Here is a 9,164-nt window from a genome sequence, read left to right as displayed (position 1 = left end):
TGAGGCGTAAAATATCATACATCATATATAAGTAAAACATGAATTCATAAGATTTAAAGAATGCTAAAATTCCGGACGCTTGTTGATGGTTTGCCAATGATCCCCCCCCCCCCCCCCCCCCCCCCCCAAATCCACTTTCATAAATTCTAAAACTACAATAACATTCGCAAACAACTTCAATAAACTTGTGAGTGTGTTGAAATGTGAACCCCATCTTGTATCTCTCACTCAAACAAGTGAAGTCTCTTGATTTAACCCTCTCCCGGTTTCAAGTTCACCACTACACAAGCCTTTTTGCACCCTTTCTCTTGCTTGTTCCCGTAGTAAGTGTTTTCTTTTACAAGAGGCACAAACAACGTTAACCACCAACAAAATTTGTTCAAAAAAGTTACTAACACCATCATCCTTTTTTGCTACAGCCACAACCACTAATTGAAGGTGGTGTGGAAAGAAATATATATAAAAAGTTGTGTCATTCTTTTGTAATATCAAAGCTTTCAAACCATTGAATTCCCCTCGCATATTGCTAGCCCCATCATAACCTTGTCTTCTTATCTATTAAAAGAATTAAAAAATATTATATATAATATTACAGATAAAGGGAATTAAATTAAATTTAAATAAAAAAAAGTTACCTGACTAAAACGCAACTTGTTGCTTGTAAGTGGTAAGTACTTCATTTATGACGTTTTTGAGTGTCAAAGATGATGTATCCTTCACGTGCACAATGCCTGTGAATATTTCTTTCACAAAACCAAGACTATCAACATATTGCAAAACAGTAGCCATTTGTTTTTTTCTCGAGACATCACTAGATTTATCGACTAATAAAGCAAATAGATCTACACCAATCTCTTGGCGAATACTCAAAAGGACTTCTTGTGCAAAACATTGTACAAGTTCTTTTTGAATTTTAGGGCAAATAAGTTGATTGTTTTTAGGAGCATTTTCTAAAGTATTGTTGAAAATATCTTCATTAGTCTCCCGAATGGCGTTTAGCGCTTCAATGTAAAGCCCTATATTTTCCGATTTAACCGACTCATCATGACCACGAAACGGTAAACCGGTTTTCAATAAAAGTCTAACAACAACAATAGATACACGTAATCGATCTTTATATTTATGGTCCTCCGCTTCGGTTTGTCTCCTCAAGACTACATTAATAGCGTGTTTTTCTCTCACTAAAAATTCACACTTTTCTCTTGCTTTGTTGTGCAAACTGTCAACACTACCCACATGAGTCCGAAATGTGTAACAACGTAATTTTCAAAACAAAATTTTCATTTTTCAACAACCAAGTTCACATATAAATATTCTCAAAGGTATCCAACAATAGTTATCGAAACATAACATATCCCAAGATCACAAAATCAAATCCTCTCTCTAGTGTGTACGGGTCATGTCGGCACCTTTCCACGGTCCTCGCTAGTACCTGAAACACATAACACAACAACTGTAAACATAAATTCTTAGTGAGTTCCCCAAAATACTGCATACAACACATACGCCACTCGAGGCTATAATACGACCCTCTGGTCGATGTGTCTCAGCGGGACCCTTCACTCCCGTAGCTTGTTGGACCCTCTAGTCCGGTCATAGCTCGTTGGACCCTCCGGCCCGGTCTGTATCGTTGGACCCTCCGGTCCGGTCTATAACATCATACAACATACATATAACACATAGCACATAATCTCATAGATAACACATAAGACCCTCTGGTCAACACATAATACCACTCTAGGTAATGTATAGTGAGGAGACTCACCTCGTGTAACTCGGTAACTCAGAAATCTCGAACTTAGAGAAATAAGACCTAGCCTCCGCCTAATAATATGAAATAATCACTTGTCATCAACATAATTCCCAAGGCTAGACAATTCCTCTAATCACTCTTAGGAGAGGTAAAAGATCATTCTACCCCTTACTTGTCTCAAATACACTAAAGTTGACCAAACCCTAAAAGTCAACAAAAGTCAGCCCTCACAGAATCGGGGTACGCGGCCCCTTACGCCACGTGTATTGGGATTATGCCCAACATAATACCCAGCTTCCTCATCCATTTCATTTAGGTCTTAAACGGTTAAGACTTGCATCCAAAATTCAGATCTGACTCCTCTAACATGACTTAATCCGTAAAGTTGAAACCTTTAAGCCTTTGCATGGATGTAAAGGTCACTTTGCTCTCAAAACACCTTTCCTCTTTCCATAATGAGGCTATAACTCATGCATGGCATGATATCCACGTCCAAGACTGGATTTTTATGAATCCTCAACACAATATACACTAGAAAAGGTCAGATCGAAACTCATGGAGACTGTTTGCACATAAAGTCTCCAAGTTTGAGCCAAAAACCCTAAAAATGGACTAAAAAGCAAAACTTATGAAGAACAAGGAAAGCTTTGAGCTTTTTACCTCAGAAGTGATCTCCAACCACTGTAGAACTCGGATCTACACTTGTTCTTCAACTTCTAGCTCCAACAATGGTTCCTTCTTCTCCTTCTTTACCTTGAAAAGGTAACTTCAAACTCAAAAACACACACACAAGCTAAAGCACGGATCTCAGCTCTCTAAGGACTCACTCAAGGGGGTATGGTGGCTAGGGCAAAGGACTACATGTTCCTTTTATAGTGCACAAGCCAGGAATTTAGGGTTTGAATCTGGGCTCACTACGCCTAGCGTAACCCTTGGGTACGCCTAGCGTACCCGGGCGAGTCCGCGTTCAAATTAAGCGTACTCACCAATCCCACACCTAACTTTAAGGGCCTAATTTGACAACTCTCCAAAATAGAAGGGTCATAAAGCTTACCTGAATTTCGATCTGTTACAATTCTCCCCCACTAGAACCAGACTTCGCCTCCGAAGTCTCATGCTGCGAACAATTCCGGATGCTGCTCCCGCATCTCCGACTCTGGCTCCCAGGTCAACTCGGACCCTCTCTGATGTTGCCACTGGACCTGAACCAGGGGCACTTCCTTGTTCCTCAGAACCTTGATCCTTCGATCCAAGATTGCGATAAGCTTCTCAACATAATTTAGACTCGCATCCATCTGGATATCTTCTAATGGTACCACCGCCGACTCATCGGCAATACACTTCCTCAGCTGCGACACATGGAAGGTATCATGAATCTGATCCAACTCCGCAGGTAGCTCCAAGCGATACGCTACTTTACCCACTCTCACGATCACTCTAAACGACCCAATATACCGGGGTCCCAGCTTGCCCCTCTTCCTGAATCAGATCACTCCTTTCCAAGGAGATACCTTTAGGAGCACGAAATCGCCGACCTGGAACTCGAGCTCAGATCATCGCCTATCCGCATAACTCTTCTGGCGACTCTGAGCGGACAACAACCTCTATCTGACCTGCTAAATCTGCTCTATCGTCTGAAGCACAATCTCCGTACTACCCATCACGCGTTGCCCTACCTCTCCCCAACATATGGGGGTCCGACACCTCCTCCCATACAACAGCTCAAAATGTGGCATACCAATGCTCGAGTGATGGCTGTTGTTGTAGGAAAACTCAGCCAAGGGCAAATACGTGTCCCAACTTCCACCGAAATCCAGTACACATGCCCGAAGCATGTCCTCGAGCGTCTGAATCGTCCGCTCACTTTGTCCGTCCGTCTGTGGGTGGTATGCAATACTGAAATGCAGCCTCGTACCCAACTCCTCGTGAAACTTCTTCCAAAATCTGGAAGTAAATCACACATCTCGATCTAAAACAATCGAGATCGGAACTCCATGCCGTGATACCACCTCCCTCACATACAGCTCTGCCAGCATCTCAGCAGAAGAGCTCTCACTGATAGCAAGAAAGTGAGCGCTCTTGGTCAACCTGTCTACAATCACCCAAATTGCATTGACACCTCTAGCAGTCCTTGGCAATTTGGTGATAAAATCCATGGTAATCTGCTCCCACTTCCACTCGGGAATCTCCAATGGCTGCAACTTTCCATGTGGACACTGGTGCTCGGCCTTAAACCTACGACAGGTCAAGCACCTCTCCACAAACCATGCGACATCTCTCTTCATACACGGCCACCAATAATCCCTTTTTAGGTCCAAAAACATCTTAGTGGCCCCGGGATTGATCCAGAACTTTGACCTATGGCCCTCCTCCATCAAGATGGTATGCGCTCCGCCCACAAACGGTACCCAAATACAACCCTGGAAAGTCATAAGTCCTCGACTATCGGTAACGAATTCCGATACCTGCCCGATCACCCGCTCCCTTTTGCAGTTCTCCGGTCTCACGACCTCCGTCTGGGCACCTCGAATGGCGTCCAACACCAGAGTCATCACTATCAACCTCATACAAACGTCTTGAATCGGGGTGCTCTCCGCCCTACGACTCAAAGCATCAGCTACAACATTAGCCTTGCCCGGGTGGTACGGGATCTCACAATCATAATCCTTTACGACATCCAACCATCTCCTCTGGAACATATTCAGGTTGGACTGATCCATCAAGTACTTCAGACTCTTGTGGTCCGTGTATATGGTACACCGAACCCCATACAGATAGTGACGCCAGATCTTGAGGGCGAAAACCACAACCCCTAGCTCCAGGTCATGGGTGGGATACCTCGACTCATGAGGCTTCAGCTGCCTCGATGCATATGCTATCACATGCCCCCTCTGCATAAGCACTGCTCCCAAACCGGATATTGATGCATCACAGTACACCACAAAATCCTCCATCCCTTCCGAGAGTGCGAGCACCGGGGCTTCGCACAACTTCCGGCGAAGTGTCTCAAATGAGGTGTGACATCCCCAAAATCACGGCCAGAAAAGACCGGTTTGTTTATGCTTTGTTTAAAAATCAGAGTAACATTTTAAATAAAAGTGTTGCGGAATTTGTCCCAAAACAATAATATGATAAAGATTTATCAAAAGCATTTCCATAGAAATGTATTTCATTAAAAGACTCGGGATGTCATGTTCGTACAGATCAAAAGCATAAACAGTACAATACAAGCCTTACTACATTATTTCATATCTACAGGCCTATATCCGTAATCCCTCGTCCAAACATCATATATATGCTCAAGCGCCACTACCTGTAATACATAAAACTGAGTGGGTCAGGCTTGGGAGCCTGGTGAGCACATAGGGTTTTCAACCCACAATAAATAGTTTATTAATTTCATCAATCAATAATAACCCGATTACCCGTTCCCGTTATCCTCACTTTACGTCCCTAAACACCCATCATAAGGGACCTAGCCTAAGGATCATCATCGGGACGGACACTACTACTAAGGGGATTCCTCAGCAATAAATGTCCTAATAGGCAACCATGTGGGGGATGGAGTACATCTGGTGAGCACACAGTTCAAATAAACACACAGTTCAAATAAACACCTACAGGTTGCGAGCCTGCTAGTGTTCCACTGGACTGTCTAGAATAGTCCGTGGTCGTCATCTATACTCCGCTAGATGACTGGATCATCAATAACATCTATAACGAGGCCTCTCATTATTTTATTTTGTCACACAGCAACTATTACATCTACCCATGTTTTACCCAACACATTTTGTAGATATAAAATACATATACAGTTTAAATCTTTGAAAACATGTATAAAACGTTCATCCAGCATAGATAGCAAGTATTCAGATAATATGCACAAATAGCACGTAATTTATATTAAATACTTCATATCTATGTGTAAGTTGAAAGTAAATATGCACTCACCTGAAAAGGTGGTGATTCCGAACTCAGACAGCGCTTCGCTTCTTAAAAAGAATTTTCTTCGACGAAACCTAGTATTATTACCACTAGAGTTTAGTTTATTATTCGTCGAGACTAATTAATAGTCTAGCTATTATTATTATTATTATTATTATATAAGCGTCAAAAAAATACTTATATAACCCATAATAATAGCCCAAGTATTTATTATAAGTTCCTAATAACGTTACTATAATTAAATAAAAGCTATATTAAAAATAGCGTAGGCGTAGCTCACTTACAGCGGGTTTTATAGAAAACCGGGCTTTGCTTGGAGCAGCGTTCCCGAGCCGAAAAGCTCTTCTTCTCGGAGCCTTCGAGCACTCCGGGGCTTCCGCCTCGTGCTAGGGAGGTTCCCTAGGCTTTTCGGGGGATTTCGGGGCTAGAGAGAGGTTCTAGAGAGAGAGAGAGAGAGTAAAGAGAAGAAAGAATGGGAAAGGTGTGAAGAAAATGAGGGTGGGAGAGGTGGTATTTATAGGGTGAAATGTGGCTGAACTTGGTGCCACATGTCACCATCTGGTGGCAAGCCTTGGGGAGAAAGCAATGGCCAAGATTGTGCCACATCACCCATTTTCGCACAGCACACTTCCGACTTCTAAAATCCGTAACTTTCACATACGACCTCCGTTTTTGACGTTCTTTATATCCACGCGTAGGTAATAATAAGATCTACAACTTTCATTTTGACACCGTCAACTAATTCTCGACCGATCTTAAATTTAACAGTACAAGGAGATTATACTGTTAAACGTCTGCGTAAAATTAATAACTTCTACATACGGACTCTGTTTTTGTCTGTCTTTTTACCGTTGATTTCCTATTAATGAGATCTTCAACTCTCATTTACGTTGCGTAAGCCAAAAACCGCTCGAACTAAAATTCGAGTTTCAGGCCGTGCACTGCTAAGCCGAATCTTAGAAAAATCATAACTTCTTCATACGAAGTCAGATTTGGGCGTTCTTTTTATCAATGTTCTTAGTTTAACATATTCTACGAGTTTTGTTTAGATTGATAAGGCTAAAAATTCTTCTATCGTAAATTCACTATTTACGACTCCCGGTGCCGTGCCGGTTTTGCCGTAAAACTTCGGCAGGCCATAACTTCTTCGTTATAGCTCGGATTTCGGCATTCTTTATATGTACGGAAACCTTGAGACGTATTCTACAACTTTATGTAGAGATATCAGGATTATCTCACACTTTAATTTTGACGCTCATTTTTATTCTTTATTAATTATACATTTATAATTAAATAATAAACACATAAACACACATAATTCACATAATACTCAAATATTTTATATTTATTACTTCAAAAAGAGTTACAATAGTTGACCTAGACTATTACATTGACAAAAATGCTTAGCCCTGAAAACCCGGGCGTTACATGAGGTCTGCTGCTCCGGACCCCAGGAAAAAGCGACACCCTTCCGGGTCATCTTGGTAAGTGGCACGACGATCTTGGAGAAATCCTTAATAAATCTCCGATAATAGCCGACCAATCCCAGAAAGCTCCTGATCTCGGTGGGTGATCTCGGCACCTCCCACCTCATGACCGCCTCAATCTTGGCCGGATCGACCAATATCCCATTCTGGTTGACGAGATGTACCAAGAACTGAACCTCTCGTAACCAGAACTCACACTTGGAGAATTTGGCATAAAGCCTCTTCGATATCAGAACTCCAAGGATCTCCCTCAAATGCTCCTTGTGTTGTTCTCTAGACCTCGAATACACCAAAATATCATCAATGAATACGATCACTGACTGATCCAGCATCGGCCTGCACACCCTGTTCATGAGATCCATGAACGCAACTGGTGCATTGGTGAGCCCAAAAGGCATCACCATGAACTCGTAATTCCCATAACGAGTTCTGAACGCTGTCTTCTGGATATCTTCATCCCGAACCCTCATCTGATGATAACCCGACCTCAAGTCTATCTTGGAGAACCAAGACGCCCCGTGCAACTGATCGAACAGATTATCGATCCTCGGCAACGGATAACGGTTCTTGACCGTCAACTTGTTCAACTCTCGGTAATCAATACACATCCGGTGTCAACCATCCTTCTTCTTGAAAAAAGGATCAACGCTCCCCAAGGTGAGCTACTCAGTCAAATAAACCCCTTCCCCAACAGCTCTTGAAGCTGCGAGGATAAATCCTGCATCTCTGGCGGCGCAAGGCGATAAGGCGCCTTGGCGATAAGTGCTGCTCCCGGAACCAAATCGATACGGAACTCCACTTGCCTCTCGGGAGGTACACCCGGTAGTTCCTCGGGAAAAACATCCGGAAACTCGCACACTATCGGAACCTCATCAATCGAACTTGGCCTCCCAGCGGCCACTCATGTGTCCATCACATAGGCTACGAATCCACTGCAGCCTTGCTGCAAACTCTATCTCGCCCTGGCAACCGAACAAAACGCTGACCCACATCGGGTTCCCTCACCGAACACCGTAAGTACTCCCCCACTAGGGTCTCGTATCGTCACCAACTGACGCTCGCAGTCTATAATAGCTCTATATCGGCTCAACCAATCCATGCCCACTATAACACACATATCCCCCATCGCAATCGGGACCAGATCTATCGGGAACTCCACACCGAAGATCTCAAGGATACATCCTCGAATCACGTCCGTAGCATACATTGCTCGCTCATCAGCTATGGAAACTCGTAGAGGTCGACCCAACGCCTCTCAACGGATACTAATGTGCTGAATAAATGCCAAGGAAACAAACGACCGACTCACACCCGAGTCAAATAATATCAAAGCAGGCACATAACTCACAAGAAAATTACCTACGCATATCATCATATAAGCACAATAACTTAACTCAAATAAAAGATAAATATAGAATACATACCAGCCACAACATCGGGCGCCGTGCGGACCTCCTCCGCGGTCAATTGGAAAGCTCTCCCACGAGCCTTCGGTACCTCGGCCTTCATTGGCCGAACCTCGGTAGCCCTAGTAGCAGATGCAGATCCCTGAAGTAGCTGAGGGCACTCGGCCTTCCGATGGCCGGTCTGGTTGCAATGAAAGCAAACCAAAAATCCTTTGGGGAAATCCCTCGCGATATGCCCATCCTTCCCGCACTTGTAGCATACTCCAGCCCTGCACGACCACTCGTGACTCTTGCTGCACTTCCCACAAGTGCGGCCCTTCGCACCCCCAGATCTCGAATCAGCGGGTCTAGCCCGCTTGGCTGCCAGCTGAGACTGAGCCGGCCGCCGATCCACCCTCTGTGACTTGGCCTCCTCCCTGGCCTGACTCTCCAACTCAATCTCCCTCTTCCGGGCATTTGCTTGGAGCTCAACAAATGTCTGGTAAGTCGAGTTCGCCACGAACTCCCGAATATCTCTCCTCAGAACACTCAGATACCGGCTCATGCGAGCATGCTCAGAAGACATCTGCTTAG

At 43.9% G+C, this 9,164-nt stretch overlaps 1 long non-coding RNA gene across 1 annotated transcript; it reads right to left on the bottom strand.

Annotated features, from left to right (window-relative positions):
* Positions 1-4,904: 4,904 nt before the first annotated feature.
* Positions 4,905-6,360, bottom strand: LOC128127002 (uncharacterized). The gene is made up of 3 exons (XR_008224991.1): positions 5,983-6,360; positions 5,705-5,772; positions 4,905-5,066 (listed from the first exon to the last, which is right to left on the bottom strand). It is a non-coding gene; the product is annotated as an uncharacterized LOC128127002 (long non-coding RNA).
* Between the last annotated feature and the right edge of the window lie 2,804 nt (positions 6,361-9,164).

Source organism: Lactuca sativa, chromosome 7 (assembly GCF_002870075.4).
Source record: "Lactuca sativa cultivar Salinas chromosome 7, Lsat_Salinas_v11, whole genome shotgun sequence".
Taxonomy (NCBI): domain Eukaryota; kingdom Viridiplantae; phylum Streptophyta; class Magnoliopsida; order Asterales; family Asteraceae; genus Lactuca; species Lactuca sativa.
Note: the sequence above shows the minus strand (reverse complement) of the source record. Positions and strands in the feature narration are given on the sequence as shown.